This window comes from Arachis hypogaea, chromosome 1, assembly GCF_003086295.3.
Source record: "Arachis hypogaea cultivar Tifrunner chromosome 1, arahy.Tifrunner.gnm2.J5K5, whole genome shotgun sequence".
NCBI classification, from domain to species: Eukaryota; Viridiplantae; Streptophyta; class Magnoliopsida; order Fabales; family Fabaceae; genus Arachis; species Arachis hypogaea.
This window is the reverse complement of record NC_092036.1, coordinates 94,569,888-94,587,259: the sequence shown is the minus strand read 5'-3', so window position 1 is coordinate 94,587,259 and position 17,372 is coordinate 94,569,888. Positions and strand designations below refer to the sequence as shown.

The 17,372-nt window shown below is 36.7% G+C and overlaps 3 non-coding genes across 3 annotated transcripts; 1 reads left to right on the top strand and 2 right to left on the bottom strand.

The window, feature by feature from the left end:
* Nucleotides 1-298: 298 nt before the first annotated feature.
* On the top strand, nucleotides 299-406 carry LOC112714608 (small nucleolar RNA R71). The gene has a single exon (XR_003159308.1). It is a non-coding gene; the product is annotated as a small nucleolar RNA R71 (small nucleolar RNA).
* A 7,590-nt stretch (nucleotides 407-7,996) lies between these two features.
* On the bottom strand, nucleotides 7,997-8,077 carry TRNAL-AAG (transfer RNA leucine (anticodon AAG)). The gene has a single exon. It is a non-coding gene; the product is annotated as a tRNA-Leu (tRNA).
* Nucleotides 8,078-15,694: 7,617 nt separating this feature from the next.
* Nucleotides 15,695-15,802, bottom strand: LOC112712944 (small nucleolar RNA R71). Its single transcript, XR_003157991.1, has one exon. It is a non-coding gene; the product is annotated as a small nucleolar RNA R71 (small nucleolar RNA).
* Between the last annotated feature and the right edge of the window lie 1,570 nt (nucleotides 15,803-17,372).

Sequence of the window (17,372 nt, the reverse complement as noted above, 5' to 3'; positions counted from 1 at the left end):
CTTGCATGCCAGACAGACTCTGAGAAATCATATTGACTTGCTGAGTCAATATTTTGTTCTGAGCCAATATGGCATTCAAAGTGTTAATCTCAAGAACTCCTTTCTTCTGAGTTGTCCCATTATTCACAGGATTCCGTTCAGAAGTGTACATGAATTAGTTATTTGCAACCATTTCAATGAGTTCCTGGGCTTCTGCAGGGGCTTTCAGATGAAGAGATCCTCCTGCAGAATGGTCCAATGACATTTTTGACAACTTAGACAGACCATCATAGAATATACATATGATGCTCCATTCTGGAAGCATGTCAGAGGGACACCTTTTGATCAATTGCTTGTATCTTTCCCAAGCTTCATAGAGGGATTCGCCTTCCTTCTGTCTAAAGGTCTGGACTTCCACTCTAAGCTTACTCAATTTTTGAGGTGGAAAGAACTTTGTCAAGAAGGCATTGACCAGCTTTTTCTAAGAGTTCATGCTTTCTTTAGGTTGTGAGTCCAACCATGTCCTAGCTCTGTCTCTTATAGCAAAAGGGAAGAGCAGAAGTCTGTAGACCTCGGGGTCAACCCCATGGGTCTTAACAGTGTCACAAATTTGCAAGAATTCAGCTAAAAACTAATGAGGATCTTCCAATGGAAGTCCATGATACTTGCAATTCAGCTGCATTAGAGAAACTAATTGAGGATTAAGCTCAAAGTTGTTTGCTCCAATGGTAGGAATAGAGATGCTTCTCCCACAGAAGTCAGAAGAAGGTGCAATGAAGTCACCAAGCATCTTCCTTGCATTGTTGGCATTGTTGTTATTTTCGGCTGCCATGTCTTTTTCTTTTTCAAAAATTTATGTGAGGTCCTCTCCGGAGAGTTGTGCTTTAGCTTCTCTTAGCTTTTTCTTCAAGGTCCTTTCAGGTTCAAGATCAGCTTCAACAAGAATGTCTTTGTCTTTGCTCCTGCTCATATGAAAGAGAAGAGAACAAGAAAGTATGGAATTCTCTATGTCACAGTATAGAGATTCCTTGAGGTGTCAGAAGAAAGAAAGAACAGAAGGAGGAGGTAGAGAAGGAGAATTCGAACTTAGAGAGAGAGAGAGAGAGAGAGAGAGAGAGAGAGAGAGAGAGAGAGAGAGAGAGAGAGAGAGAGAGAGAGTCCGAATAGAGGAGGAGTATTAGTCTTTAAGAAGATATGATTGAGAAGATATGATTTAAAAAAAATATGACTGAACAATTTAAAAAGATTTGATTTTGAAAAAGATATGATTGAAAAAAAAATATGATTTGAAAAAGATTTAATTTTGAAAAATGATGAAAATTTGAAAAAGATTTGAATTAAAAACAAAATCTCCCCTCCTGTGCCATCCTGGCGTTAAACGCCCAGAATGGTATCCATTCTGGTGTTTAACGCCCAAAATACTACCTTTTTGGGTGTTTAACGCCCAGCCAGGTACCCTGGTTGGTGTTTAAACGCCAGATTTCCTTCCTCACTGGGCGTTTTGAACGCCCAGCTTTTTCTCTGTAATTCTTCTGCTTTGATGTTCTAAACCTTCATTTTCCTGTTTTATTGACTTGAAAAAATATCATTTTGAAAGTTTTTTTGATTTTTTTTTATGATGGGAGAGAACAACAAAATGAAATTAATCATGAAAAACTAAGATCAAATAAACAATGCATGCAAGACACTAAACTTATAAATTTTTCATAATGGAGACACTACAAATTGAGAATGCATATGAAAAACAACAAAAGACACAAAACAAGAGAATTTAAAGATCAGAACCAAGAAATTCATCAAGAACAACTTGAAGATCAATGAAGAACATAATGCATATATTTTTGAAAAATGCAAGAAAAATAGAAGCATGCAATTGACACCAAACTTAAAATGTGACACTAGACTCAAACAAGAAACATAAAATTTTTTGGTTTTTATGATTTTAGAAATTTTTTTTGTATTTTTCAAAAATTATTTGGAAAAAGAAAATAAAGAATTCAAAATTCTTAATGGAAATTCCAGGAATCGTGCAAGGTTAGTCTAAAACTCCGGTCCAGGAATTAGACATGGCTTACTAGCCAGCCAAGCTTTCGGTGAAAGCTTTGGTCAAAAACATTAGACATGGACAGTCAAGCTTTAGCAGATCATTATGAAACTCTAGAATTCATTCTTAAAAATTCTGAAGAAAAGTATGTATATTTTTTTTGAAAATTTTTTGAAAATAAAAAGCTTTAAAAATAAAATAAAATCACCTAATTTGAGCAACACGATGAACTGTCAGTTGTCCAAACTCGAACAATCCCCGGCAACGGCGCCAAAAACTTGGTACACGAAATCGTGATCACACACTTTTCACACAACTCCATGCAACTGACCAGCAAGTGCACTGGGTCGTCCAAGTAATACCTTACGTGAGTAAGGGTCGATCCCACGGAGATTGTCGGCTTGAAGCAAGCTATGGTCATCTTGTAAATCTCAGTCAGGCGGATTCAAATAGTTATGAAGATTTGATAATTAAAAGATAAATAAAAAATAAAATAGGATAGAGATACTTATGCAATTCATTGGTAGGGATTTCAGATAAGCGTATGGAGATGCTTTGTTCCTTCTGACCCTTTTGCTTTCCTATTGCCTTCATCCAATCTTTCATACTCCTTTCCATGGCAAGCTATATGTTGGGGGATCACCGTTGTCAATGGCTACCGTCCGTTCTCTCAGTAAAAATGGTCCAAAATGCACTGTCACCGCACGCTAATCATCTGTCGGTTCTCACTCATGTCGGAATAGGATCCATTGATCCTTTTGCGTCTGTCATTACGCCCAACACTCGCGAGTTTGAAGCTCGTCACAGTCATCCCATCCCAGATCCTACTCGGAATACCACAGACAAGGTTTAGAATTTCTGGATCTCAAGAATGCTGCCAATTGATTCTAACTTATACCACGAAGACTTTAATATATCGGACTCGGTCCCCTGTATTAGATATCCAAGAGATATGCATTCAAGCTTGTTTTCATGTAGAACGGAAGTGTTTGTCAGGCACGCGTTCATAAGTGAGAATGGTGATGAGTGTCACATAATCATCACATTCATCATGTTCTTGGGTGCGAATGAATATCTTAGAACAAGAATAAGATTGAATTAAATAGAAGAAAAATAGTACTTTGCATTAATACTCGAGGAACAGCAGAGCTCCACACCTTAATCTATGGTGTGTAGAAACTCCACCATTGAAAATACATAAGAACAAGGTCTAGGCATGGCCGAATGGCCAGCCTCCATGGTTTAAGAACTAAGCGTCCAGAGATAATTTCCAAGGATGTAAATACAATAGCAAAAGGTCCTATTTATAATGAACTAGTAGCCTAGGGTTTACAGAAATAAGTAAATGATGCAGAAATCCACTTCTGGGCCCACTTGGTGTGTGTTTGGGCTGAGCATTGAAGCTTTCACGTGCATAGGCTTCTCTTGGAGTTACACGCCAGTTCTGGTGCCAGTTTGGGCGTTTAACTCCAGCTTTTGTGTCAGTTCTGGCGTTTAACGCCAGAAAAGGGTCTCTGACCGGCCTTTTGACGCCAATTTGGGCCATCAAATCTCGAGCAAAGTATGAATTATTATATATTGCTGGAAAGCCCAAGATGTCTACTTTCCAACGCAATTGAGAGTGCACCAATTGGGCTTCTATAGCTCGAGAAAATCTATTTCGCGTGCAGGAGGGTCAGAATCCAACAGCATCTGCAGTCCTTTTTCAGCCTCTGAATCAGATTTTTGCTCAAATCCCTCAATTTCAGCCAAAAAATACCTGAAATCATAGAAAAACACACAAACTCATAATAAAGTCTAGAAATGTGATTTTTAATTAAAAACTAATAAAAAATAACTAAAACATACTAAAAACTACCTAAAAATAGTACTAAAAAGCGTATAAATTATCCACTCATCATTCACCTAACATCTCACAACATTTAAGGGCAAATTAAATACTTCAGATGACTTTTTCATATCAAAACAGAAGAAAAATAAGCAGCAGCGGATGACATTTTTAATATGGAAAAACAAATTCAAGTTCTAACCAAAGTAATGGCTATTAACTTTTGTGAGACACTCTATAACCTCCGTTTACTTACATAAGAAATTAGTTTATCCAAAAAGAAAAGAAAAGCCTTTCCATAAAAAAACTTATTATATTGCACAAATTCTCAAAGAACTAACTTAATGTATTTTTCAAAATTTGATAAATTGTAAATGTATTTTCTTTTCCGCTTACATATTTTTTTTTAGAATTTTCCAAATGAATCTTAAAGACACTTGTTAAGATTTTGATATAACAACTTTTTATTGAAAAATAAAAAAAGAACTTTCTAATTTCTTTTTTTTTTATTTTTTTAAACATTTCTATTATAAGTAACTCTAAAGACATTTGGACACCCAAAAAAAAATCTCTAAAACCACTTGTTAATGATATGATCTAATTTTTTTTTGTCCACAGTATTTTTCAATTTAACAGGTCAAATGACTAATTCGTCATAGATTCGAACTCTCGACACTTGCTTAAACGGACAAGTGAATTGACTACTCGATCAGCTCAAATTGATTAATATGATCCATTTTTTATTTGTTGTTTTTGTCCATAATAATGGCCCATTATTCTACTATCAAGGATGATTAGTTCACCTAGCAGCTCATAACATTTTAGTGCATGTAACCACTTCAAATGACTTTTTCCCATAAAAAATTTTCAAATGACCTTTTTAATGGATTTTTTAAATAAAATAAATATTTTATTTATCGAAATAGAGAATTTATAATATTTTTATAAAATACATCTTATATCTTATTTCGTTTATTCTGTAAACAAAATAAGGCACAAAATAATGTGGTCGTATCACGTTTGTACACATGGTGTGTAATGCTCTTATTTCATTTACAGTGTAAACAAAATACGTGTAGTATTACTGTAAACGAAATAAGACTGGACGACGCCTATATATATGCATTTGTCCACAGCGGCTGTTTATATCTTAAACCATCCATTTCTTCAACTTTTCTTCCACTTTTACCCTTCTCTAATCAAATTTACGACTTACTTTAAGATTATGGCGCGCGCTGATAATCACGATGTGGACATTAACCGACTGAACGCGAAACAGTATATTGCGGGGGCAATCGACTTTGAGGTTGGTGTTGTTTTTTGTTTTATGTTTAAGTTAAAACATAGATGTGTTTCCATAGTTAGGGTACTTTTATAGAAGTAGTATGCAGTAGATGTTAGGCATATGAATATATTGTTAGGAATGGTTTAAATGATACAGTATGATGTTAGGCATACTTTGACATGAATTTGGTAGTTAAATATTTATTTAGAATTGTTTTTTAATGTAGGTTATTAAGCATATTTTTATTATTTTAGTTATTAAAATATGGTTATTAAAATTTTTTTGTAAACTTAATTGTCCATGTGCCTTCTGTCCCTTCTTGACGAACAACTGCTGCAACCTCTTGTAGGTGCATCACAGAATGGTTGAAATCGGTAGATAGCTGCTGTACCCTTGAGCACAACATTCATGCACTCGAAGAGGTTTGTCGTCATATGCCCAAATCAGCGACCGCTATTGCATCGTTGGAGCCAGATCCCTTTATTGAACCTACCAGCCCAATCCGTCATCTCCCGTGACAAATCCCTCAATGTATCCATGTACCACTCATGCCCAGCTTTGCTTGGATTGTAAGCAGCATTTATTAGATACCTCTTTCCTTCGGCAGACTTGAAACAAGATATGAAGTTCATCGCCATGTACCAGACACAGTAAGCATGAAAACGCTCTAGGAGGATGCCAACCACTATCGTCTGCTCTCAGTACAGCCTTGATTGCCTGAAATCTATCAAAAATAATCAACAGGATTTCCTGTAGGGTGACGTGTTACTTCAGATTAGTAAAGAAGAAAGACCACGACTCCATCATCTCAGACTCAACAATTGCAAAGGCTATAAGAAGGATATTACTGTTATCGTCTTGTGCCACCGCAATAAGCAAAACACCAACATATTTGCCATACAAGTGCATGCCATCGATGGAGACGAACGACTTGCAATGAACAAAAACCTCCACACAGGCAGAGAATGCCCAAAATACCTTATCAAACATGCTGCAATCACACACAATGAGGTGCCCATCATAGTACGGTACAACAAATGTCACATATCGTTTCGGGACAACAACTTTGGAGTGCTTGTAGCAACCTAGGCACCTTATTGTATGACTCCTCCCAATCACTATATATCTACGCAATTGCCTTTTACTTCACCATCCATACCTTTCTGTACGACGGTTTGAAGTGATAACTTTGCCTAACTGCGCCTTGTAGGACAGAGATGCCGATGGATGGGCTGGATTGTATCAACGACAGGATGACACGGCAGATGAGACTACTATCCAACTGGCAGTGATACTGAGACATGGTGGGGGCTAAATACATGTTGCTCCCCCCCCCCATCCTATGCACTCCTTAACATAATAGAACAACCATGATTGACATGTACAACAAGCATAATAATGATAATTGAGAATACAGAACACAATTAAACTTGAACGTACCAATATCTGAGATTCTGTCGGAGAGAAACACGCAGACGCCAAGGGCAGCTTAATTCATATTGTTGGCAATGCACATGGTACTTCAATCGATCCAACTCTAGAACTCGGTACTCAGCACTTTTGTGAATGCTGTAATTCTTGACACCCTGCAGCACTACATCTCTTTTTTTGAATCTTTGGCCAACCCAAAACTCCACACCACCATCTAAGTTATAATCGTCTTCACCCGTGTTGGAAAATGGATTTTTGTCTTGCATCACGTCTAGATCCAATGTATGATAGTGACTAGGGACGGATGACAAAGCCGAAATTGGGTGCGGGGCCTCCGGTACAAACTCCTCCTCGTCATCATCTTTAGAAGAACTGCTCTCATTGCTATCCGCAACATACTCCTCGGCTGAGTCCTCACCGTCAACGTCCATGCCTTCCACTGACTAGCCACGTGTATCGGTGGTGGTGCGAGATGTGGGTCATCCTGCACAAAGTCTGACTGCCCATATCCACCACCACCGACATCACCAACCTCCACATAAAGTTCTATCACTTGTTCCGCCATGATTCTCCCACGAATGTCAAACATCAGGCGCACATGCTCATCGCCATAGAACCAAAACAGATAAAACCGAAAAACTCCATTTTCCATTGGTGCTAGCATCCTATACCCCACCCTTCCAATCTCTTTTCTCCCGCCACCACCGACGCTACTCAATATCAGACTCTTCAACTGTGACAAAGAACTTACTCGTCGGGTATGTAACAGAATGGGATTCTCACACTCAAATATCACTCCATTATCACTGTTTCTCATATGGCAATTGGAATACACGCTTACAACCAAATATCCACTACTACTGGACATTTTGGTTTATTTTCGGAAGAAAAAGGTAGATAAGTAGTGAAATATTTGTGAAGAATATTGGTTGCACATCCTTTTATAACTGCTGAAAATTTGTCGTTAAGTATCTCGTTTACACTGTACACGTCATAATTAATCACATATCTTGTTTACAATGTAAACGAATTAACACTACACATATTTCGTTTACACTGTAAACGAAATATACACGTTCTCCGTTTTATGCCTTATTTTATTTATAATATAAGCAAAATACGTATAGCATTAATTTGTTTACATTGTAAAAAAAATATGACATATTATGTATTTTGGTAAAAATGCTACAAATTATTTATTTCAATAAATAAAATATTATTTTATTTATTTAAAAAATCCCCTTATGGGCAAATAAGTTCTAATGCAAACTAATGGCTGTTAATTTTGTGTGTCAATTTTAATTATTTCTATCCATATTACTATTGCTTGTTATATGATTCCTTGTAATACTAATAACTGAGATGTACTTGAATAGCCGAAAGAAGTTGCTATAAACCATTAACCATAGAAAACAAAAATGAAAGAAAATGTTGAGAGTGGGATTTAAACCCACACCCTTTCGGACCAGAACCTTAATCTGGTGCCTTAGACCAACTCGGCCATCTCAACTTTTGATGCCCTATAATTCACATGTTTTTTTTAACTAAATAGCTAAAAGCATTTTGTAAGAAGAAATGTCTACAAAACTTCCATAGATGATCATGTTAAACTGAATTTTGTTAGTCAACTTGTCGACTCCTTGATTTGAGTAGTAGTATAGTAGTTTGTTACTAAAGCATGAAATAATTAAGTTAACTCAAATGACATGTTCAAACTTGATTGCTTGACTATTATTTACCGATAAATAAAAAAATCTCTAAAGTAAAAAAAAATAAAAATTTAATTATTATTGATTTTATAATTTACATCGTATGTGAATTTTATTATTTTAATGTAATGATAATTATTATTAATAGATCTTTACTTTCTCACTTTTAACTAATATCTCACTTTAATTTAAAAAGTTTCGTCCCAAAAAAAGAAAAAAAAAAGAACATTATATATATATATATATATATATATATATATATATATATATATATATATATATAAAAGAAATATGAAAGAAATTTAGTGTACGAATTTTTGTTAAAATAAAATAGTTTTCATTATATATAATTTATATATAGAAAATATATTTTTATATTTCAAAAATTTGAATCTAAAATTTTTTAGTTAAATATTTTTATTATCTCTATTTAAACGTTTGTCGTTAGTTAATGAATTACTGCATATACAAACCAAGACTCAAGTTGGTTATTGCTATACATATTTATTCTATAAAAAAGAATATTTGGAGAAAGGCTACGCAAAGAAACTAAAACCATGGAGATTTGTAATACTAACCAACGGTAATAGTTTTTTAAATAATTCTTAAAGATTTGAGATATATACATATCAGTATATGCAAGTAGTGTTCATACCGTGGTTCAATATTAGAGTCCGGTTCAAAATAAAAGTCTAATCTACAAAATTCAAAAGAGCCTAGAAGATCCACATGACCAGATTGTTTGACTTAAGTGAAAGTATGGTCCCTTGATCACTTTTCCGACCTGACTTGGGGATGAGAAAAGGATCCCAACTGCACCAACGTGCGTGTCTAAATTCTTGCCTACTATTTAAAATATGGAAACACAACAAACTATAAACATAAGAGAAATAATTATCCATCCTTATAGGTGTAGAGTTACAAAGTGATAATTAGACCATCACTCCAACTATAAAAAATACTCCATTATACACGTATATTTTTTAACTTTAATTCAAACAAAAATCTGTTCAAAAATTTTTTTTAATTTAAACATCAGAATATCTTGTAAATACCATTTTCATATTCACACTCAAAAACTTTGGATAGTTTTGTCTTACTAGAAAAGACATCAAAATTCTCATCAAAAAGAATTTAGACCTTACATTTAAACCCTAACTACATCAATTTCAAATAATTTACAGAAAAACAAATATGTTTATTTTATTTTATTTTATTTATCAAAGGCTGATATCATTCATTCGTCATAAAATATTACAAGCTGGACCTTGAAGGGAAGTAATAAAATAAGGATGTGATTCGCAATAAAATAGGTAAAAAGCTAAATATTATGGATGTGTTTGGGAATTAAAAAAAAACTGTTTGATTTGGATCTTATAGTTTCAAAATAATCCTAGCTAGAATGTAGAGAGATAAACTTAAAAGTCAAGAGAGGAGGCAAGTACAACATTCTCCTCATCGGATGTTCGCTTGCCTTCAAATTCAAATGCGTTAAACAAGAATTATTTAGATACAACAAATTTAATTTAGGTAGACATGGATACTAGTATATTAAATAATTGAGTCTAATTAGGAACTAACTATTATAAGCTAACATTAATTAACTTTTTTTAATATTCAAATGAACATCTAAAACCAAAACAAATTTTACTAAAACAAAACAAATGAAAGTGGAATAGAATATATCCACAACGTAACAATGTCTTCTTTGATGCATTTTCCAACTCCAATTTCATCCGTCATCTTAATATACTTTGTTGTCTTCTATCTTATTTTCTTGGTACGTATAAATAATTCATGGCACATTCTGTAACAGTAAATATCTCATCAGTTAGAACTATTAGCTTCGTACATATATAATGTCACTGCAATAAACACGCATTTGAACACAAACACCCATATATACTTACTCACCAATAACTAAGAAATTAACAAAGCAGAAACTATATGTGCATTTATAGGACTTTGGATTGGGATCGATGCTAACCTTTGCTCACATCTATAATCCGGATGTCACAAAGATTCCAATAATTAAGCGAGATAATCAGTTGCAAAGCAACTCTCCTTTGGCAAAAACTCCATGACTCATTGTCTAATGATGAATTTTGCCAAAGGAGAGTTGCCCCGCAGCCGATTTGCTTAGTAGTTCTTTAAACACAGCCGGCTTCTTGATGCAAGTGACACAGCTACAAGAAGCATTTATATATGAACCAAAGAAGCAGCATATGCTAAAGGATATGCTTTGAACTCATTCCATGGAAGCTATAATAATGAGGCTTTCTATGAAAAGAAAGGACCTCATCAAATTTTTACCCCAATAATCAATGTTAGAGATTCTAATTAGCTTTCTCTTTGCATATATAACTGTTTCTCAGCTGTGTTTTGGAGATGGGCCACCGAGGTCACAGTGGCGGATCCAAGAGGGGCCTAAGTTGGCCATGATCCTCCCAATTTTTTTTTTAAAAAGTTAGCACTATTAATTTATTATTATTATATAATTAATATATATATATATATATTATATATTATAGATTAAATATATTTTTATATGTTACATACTAAAAAAAATTTACAAGTTAGTGACTTAATATGTATAAATTTGTTCGGTTCTTCGAGTACCGAACAGATCGGGTGATGGTTCTGAGTGGTGGGGACACCTTGATCCGTGTCGCGGAGCCGGGGTGTGCTAGCCGAGTTGCCGAACTCTCGTTGTGGAGAGAGGGGGTGTCACCTGCAATGACACTCCAACGCTCAAGTAAGTATCGTGCGCAGGTAAAAAAAGGAAAGGTGGTATTAGACGTATCTCGGGGGAGGGGTAGGACCCTCCCCTTATATACCGTGTCAGAGGTGGGTCCCTCATGAGCAGACCCACCTTCCCAAAAGCTTCCTCTGCACAACTGTAGAGGAGCTGTTAGAGACGCGTGTCCGGACGGGGGCTATGGCCCAGACCCGACCCTTTGGGTCGTGTAGTCGACGGGTCGGGTCGGGTCGGGCCGTCTGCTGTCTGGGCCAGGCCGTAACAGTGCCCCCATGCGCTTACAATGGTCGTGAATGCCGTTGTTGGCGCGTTAAGTTTTTTCTCAAGCGATGTCGCCAAGTCGGCCGCTCGTAGATGGGACGTGCTTCCTATGCGCGTGTCAGTTCGTTGTTGGGGATAGCCGTTTGTCGCCTCGTTCTTCGTGTTGGGCATTTAATGTTCATAATGGGTTGTTTTGAACCCTGTGAGCAAAGACTCTTCTGCCCCTGCCTTTCGCGCTCCAAAACAGTTTCTTAATCCCCCCATTTGGACGTTTCGCTTTCGTTCCATTTTCTTATTCATTCTCCTTCTTGATTTCTTTGTATTTTACTTCTTCCTTTTTTAATTTTTTACTGTGATCTTCACGTTTTCGAGCGTCCATCATTCTCTGCTTCCTACCCGTTTATCACACTTAACCAGGTAATCACTCTTCTCCTTTTTCTTTGCTTTCTGTTTGCTTTGTCCCGATTGATAAGTCTTCCATATGCATGCTGCTTGTTTGATTTTCATGTTTGAGTGTAGTGTCAAATAGGTGCGTTAGGGGGGTTACTAATGAGCGGATAATTTATATGCTTTTTGGCATTGTTTTTAGTATGTTTTTAGTATGTTTTAGTTAGTTTTTATTATATTTTTATTAGTTTTTAGCTAAAATTCACTTTTCTGGGCTTTACTATGAGTTTGTGTGTTTTTCTGTGATTTCAGGTATTTTTTGGCTGAAATTGAGGGACCTGAGCAAAAATCTGATTCAGAGGCTAAAAAGGACTGCAGATGCTATTGGATTCTGACCTCTCTGCACTCGAAGTGGATTTTCTGGAGCTACAGAAGCTCAATTGGCGCGCTCTCAACTGCGTTGGAAAGTAGACATCCTGGGCTTTCCAGCAATGTATAATAGTCCATACTTTGCTCGAGATTTGATGGCCCAAACAGGTGTTTCAAGTCAGCTCAAGAATTGTGGCGTAAAACGCCAGAACTGGCACAAGAATGGGAGTTAAACGCCCAAACTGGCACAAAAGCTAGCGTTTAACTCCAAGAAAAGTCTCTACACATGAAAGCTTCAATGCTCAGCCCAAGCACACACCAAGTGGGCCCGGAAGTGGATTTTTATGTCATTTACTCATCTTTGTAAACCCTAAGTTACTAGTTCTCTACAAATAGGACCTTTTGCTATTGTACTTTCATCTTTTGATCACTTTAGATCTTAGATCAGATCTTTGGACGTCTAGTTCTTAGATTATGGGAGGATGGCCATTTGGCCATTCCTAGACCTTGTTCTTATGTATTTTCAACGGTGGAGTTTCTACACACCATAGATTAAGGTGTGGAGCTCTGCTATACCTCGAGTATTAATGCAATTACTATTGTTCTTCTATTCAATTCAGCTTATTCTTGTTCTAAGATATCACTTGTTCCTCAACTTGATGAATGTGATGATTCGTGACACTCATCATCATTCTCACCTATGAACGTGTGCCTGACAACCACCTCCGTTCTACCTTAGATTGAGTGGATATCTCTTGGATCCCTTAATCGGAATCTTCGTGGTATAAGCTAGAATTGATTGCGGCATTCAAGAGAATCCGGAAGGTCTAAACCTTGTCTGTGGTATTCTGAGTAGGATTCAATGATTGAATGACTGTGACGAGCTTCAAACTCGCGATTGTGGGGCGTTAGTGACAGACGCAAAAGAATCAATGGATTCTATTCCGACATGATCGAGAACCGATAGCTAAATAGCCGTGCTGTGACAGAGCGCGTTGAACATTTTCACTGAGATGACGGGACTGTAGCCACTGACAACGGTGATGCCCAACATACAGCTTGCCATGGAAAAGAGTAAGAAGGATTGGATGAAGACAGTAGGAAAGCAGAGAGACGGAAGGGACAAAGCATCTCCATACGCTTATCTGAAATTCTCACCAATGAATTACATAAGTATCTCTATCCTTATTTTATATTCTATGTTATCCTCCATAACCATTTGAGTCTGCCTGACTGAGATTTACAAGATGACCATAGCTTACTTCATACCAACAATCTCCGTGGGATCGACCCTTACTCGCGTAAGGTTTATTACTTGGATGACCCAGTGCACTTGCTGGTTAGTTGTGTGAAGTTGTGATAAAGAGTTGAGATTGCAATTGAGCGTACCATGTTGATGGCGCCATTGATGATCACAATTTCGTGCACCAAGTTTTTGGCGCCGTTGCCGAGGAATTAAATGTCCTAACTACAATTTCGCATTTGTTCCCTGCAATAACAGTGCCAAGGTTTGATCCGGCAACAACACCAAGATTTTGGCGCCGTTGCCGGGGATTGTTTGAGTTTGGACAACTAACGGTTCATCTTGTTGCTTAGATTAGGTATTTTTTTTCAGAATTTTTAAGAATGAATTCTAGAGTTTCAAGGTGATGTTTTCATCATCACCAAAGCTGATTGATTTTCATCAATTTAGCTCTTGAATGTAATGTCCTGCTGAAGCTTGGCTAGCCATGTCTAATTTCTTTAGACTAAAGCTTTAGACTAACATTGCATGATTCCTGGAATTCTCATTAAATTTTTGAATCCTTCATTTTCTTTTTCCACATAATTTTCGAAAAAACCAAAAAAATTACAAAATCATAAAAAACCAAAAATATTTCTTGTTTGAGTCTAATGTCTCATTTTAAGTTTGGTGTCAATTGCATGTTTCTGTTCTTCTTGCATTTTTTGAATTCATGCATGTGTCTTCATTAATCTTCAAGTTGTTCTTGATGACTTCCTTGTTTTGATCTTTAAATTCTCTTGTCTTGAGTATTTTGTTGTTTCTCATATGCATTCTCAATTTGTTAGTGTCAATAGTATACAAACTTCTAAGTTTGGTGTCTTGCATGTATTGTTTATTTGATCTTAGTTGCATTTTGATTATTCCTCATCATTAAAAAATTCAAAAAATTTTTAATTTGTGTCTTTTCAAGTCAATAGTACAGAGAATTGAAGATTCAGAACATACAGCAGAGGAATTACACAGAAAAAGCTGGGCGTTCAAAACGCCCAGTGAGGAAGGAAAACTGGCGTTTAAAGGCCAGCCAGGGTACCTGGCTGGGTGTTTAACGCCCAAAAGGGTAGTGTTTTGGGCGTTAAAAGCCAGAATGTATACCATTCTGGGCGGTTTTTTTTAACGCCAGGATGGCACAAGAGGGAAGATTTTGTTTTTAATTCAAATATTTTTTCATGTTTTCAAAATTTTCAAAATCAAATCTTTTTCAAATTATATCTTTTTAATCATATGTTTTCAAAATCAATTTCTTTCCATTTAAAAAAAAAATACTTGCTAACAATTAATGATTTGATTCAACATTTCAAGTATGTTGCCTTTTCTGTTGAGAAAGGTTTAATATCTGAATCATATCTTTCTTGTTAGCCAAGTCATTAATTTTCAAAATCAAATCTTTTTAAATTGTTTTTCAAATCATATCTTCTCAATCATATCTTTTTAAAACTATATCTTTTCAATCATATCTTTTTAATCACATCTTTTTCAAAATAGTTTTCAATCATATCTTTTTGATTTCTAATTTCAAAATCTTTTTCAAAAATCACTTAATTTCTTTCCCAATCTTAGTTTTCGAAAATCAAATACTATTTTTCAAAATTTTTTTAATTAATTCACTTGAATTTTCGAAAATCTCTTCCCCTCTTCTCACATCCTTCTATTTATGGACTAACACTACTCCTCAATGCACAATTCGAACTCTATCCTTCTTGATAAGTTCGAATTCTTCTACCTCTTCGTTCTATTTTTCTTTTCCTCTGACACCTCAAGGAATCTCTATACTGTGACATAGAGGATTCCATATTTTCTTGTTCTCTTCTCTTTCATATGAGCAGGAGCAAAGACAAAAATATTCTTGTTGAGGCTGACCCTGAACCTGAAAGGACCTTGAAGCGAAAGCTAAGAGAAGCTAAAGCACAACTCTCTATAGAGGACCTAATAGAAATCTTCAAAGAAGAAGAACCCATGGCAGCCGAAAACAACAACAATGCCAACAATGCAAGGAAGGTGCTGGGTGACTTTACTGCACCTACTCCTGACTTCTATGGGAGAAGCATCTCTATCCCTCCCATTGGAGCAAACAACTTTGAGCTTAAGCCTCAATTAGTTTCTGTAATGCAACAGAATTGCAAGTTCCATGGACTTCCATTGGAAGATCCTCATCAGTTTTTAGCTGAATTCTTGCAAATCTGTGACACTGTCAAAACTAATGGGGTTGACCCTGAGGTCTACAGACTTATGTTATTCCCTTTTGCTGTAAGAGACAGAGCTAGGATATGGTTGGACTCACAACCCAAAGAAAGCCTGAACTCTTGGGAAAAGCTAGTCAATGCCTTCTTGGCAAAGTTCTTTCCACCTCAAAAATTGAGTAAGCTTAGAGTGGAAGTCCAAACCTTCAGACAGAAGGAAGGTGAATCCCTCTATGAAGCTTGGGAAAGATACAAACAATTGATCAGAAAGTGTCCCTCTAACATGCTTTCTGAATGGAGCATCATAGGTATTTTCTATGATGGTATGTCTGAACTGTCCAAGATGTCATTGGACAGATCTGCTGGAGGATCTCTTCATCTGAAGAAGACGCCTGCAGAAGCTCAAGAACTCATTGAAATGGTTGCAAATAACCAATTTATGTACACTTCTGAAAGGAATCCTGTGAACAATGGGACGAATCAGAAGAAAGGAGTTCTTGAGATTGATACTCTGAATGCCATATTAGCTCAGAACAAAATATTGACTCGGCAAGTCAATATGATTTCTCAAAATCTGTCTGGAATGCAAGCTGCACCAGACAGTACTAAGGACGCTTCATCTGAAGAAGAAGCTTATGATCCTGAGAACCCTTCAATGGAAGAGGTGAATTACATGGGAGAACCCTATGGAAACACCTATAATCCTTCATGGAGAAATCATCCAAATCTCTCATGGAAGGATCAACAGAGACCTCAACAAGGTTTCAACAACAATAATGGTGGAAGAAATAGGTTTAGCAATGGCAAGCCTTTTCCATCATCTTCTCAGCAACAGACAGAGAATTCTAAGCAGAGCCACTCTGACTTAGCAACCATGGTCTCTGATCTAATCAAAACCACTCAAAGTTTCATGACTGAAACAAGGTCCTCCATTAGAAACTTGGAGGCACAAGTGGGTCAGCTGAGTAAGAAAGTTACTGAACTCCCTCCTAGTACTCTTCCAAGCAATACAGAAAAGAATCCAAAAGGAGAGTGCAAGGCCATCAACATGGCCGAAATTAGAGAGGAAGAAGAGGCAGTGAGCGCCACTGAGGAAGACCTCAATGGACGTCCACTGACCTCCAATGAGTTCCATGATGAGGAACCATGGGAATCTGAGGCTCACACTGAGACCATAGAGATTCCATTGGATTTACTTCTGCCATTCATGAGCTCTGATGAGTATTCTTCCTCTGAAGAGGACGAATATGTCACTGAAGAGCACGTTGATAAATACCTTGGAGCAATCATGAAGCTAAATGACAAGTTATTTGGTAATGAGACTTGGGAGGATGAACCCCCTTTGCTTACCAAAGAACTGGATGACTTGACTAGGCAGAGATTACCTCAAAAGAGACAGGACCCTGGGAAGTTCTCAATACCTTGTGCCATAGGCACCATGACCTTTGAGAAGGCCCTGTGTGACCTAGGGTCAAGCATAAACCTCATGCCTCTCTCTGTAATGGAGAAGCTAGGGATCTTTGAGGTACAAGCTGCAAGAATCTCACTAGAGATGGCAGACAATTCAAGAAACAAGCTTATGGACTTGTAAAGGATGTTCTGGTAAAGATTGAAAACCATTACATCCCTGCTGATTTCATAGTCCTAGAGACTGGGAAGTGCATGGATGAATCCATCATCCTTGGCAGACCCTTCCTAGCCACAGCAAAGGTTGTGATTGATGTTGACAGAGGAGAATTGATCATTCAAGTGAATGAAGAATCCCTTATGTTTAAGGCTCAAGGATATCCCTCTGTTACCATGGAGAGGAAGCATGAAGAGCTTCTCTCAAAACAGAGTCAAACAGAGCCCCCACAGTC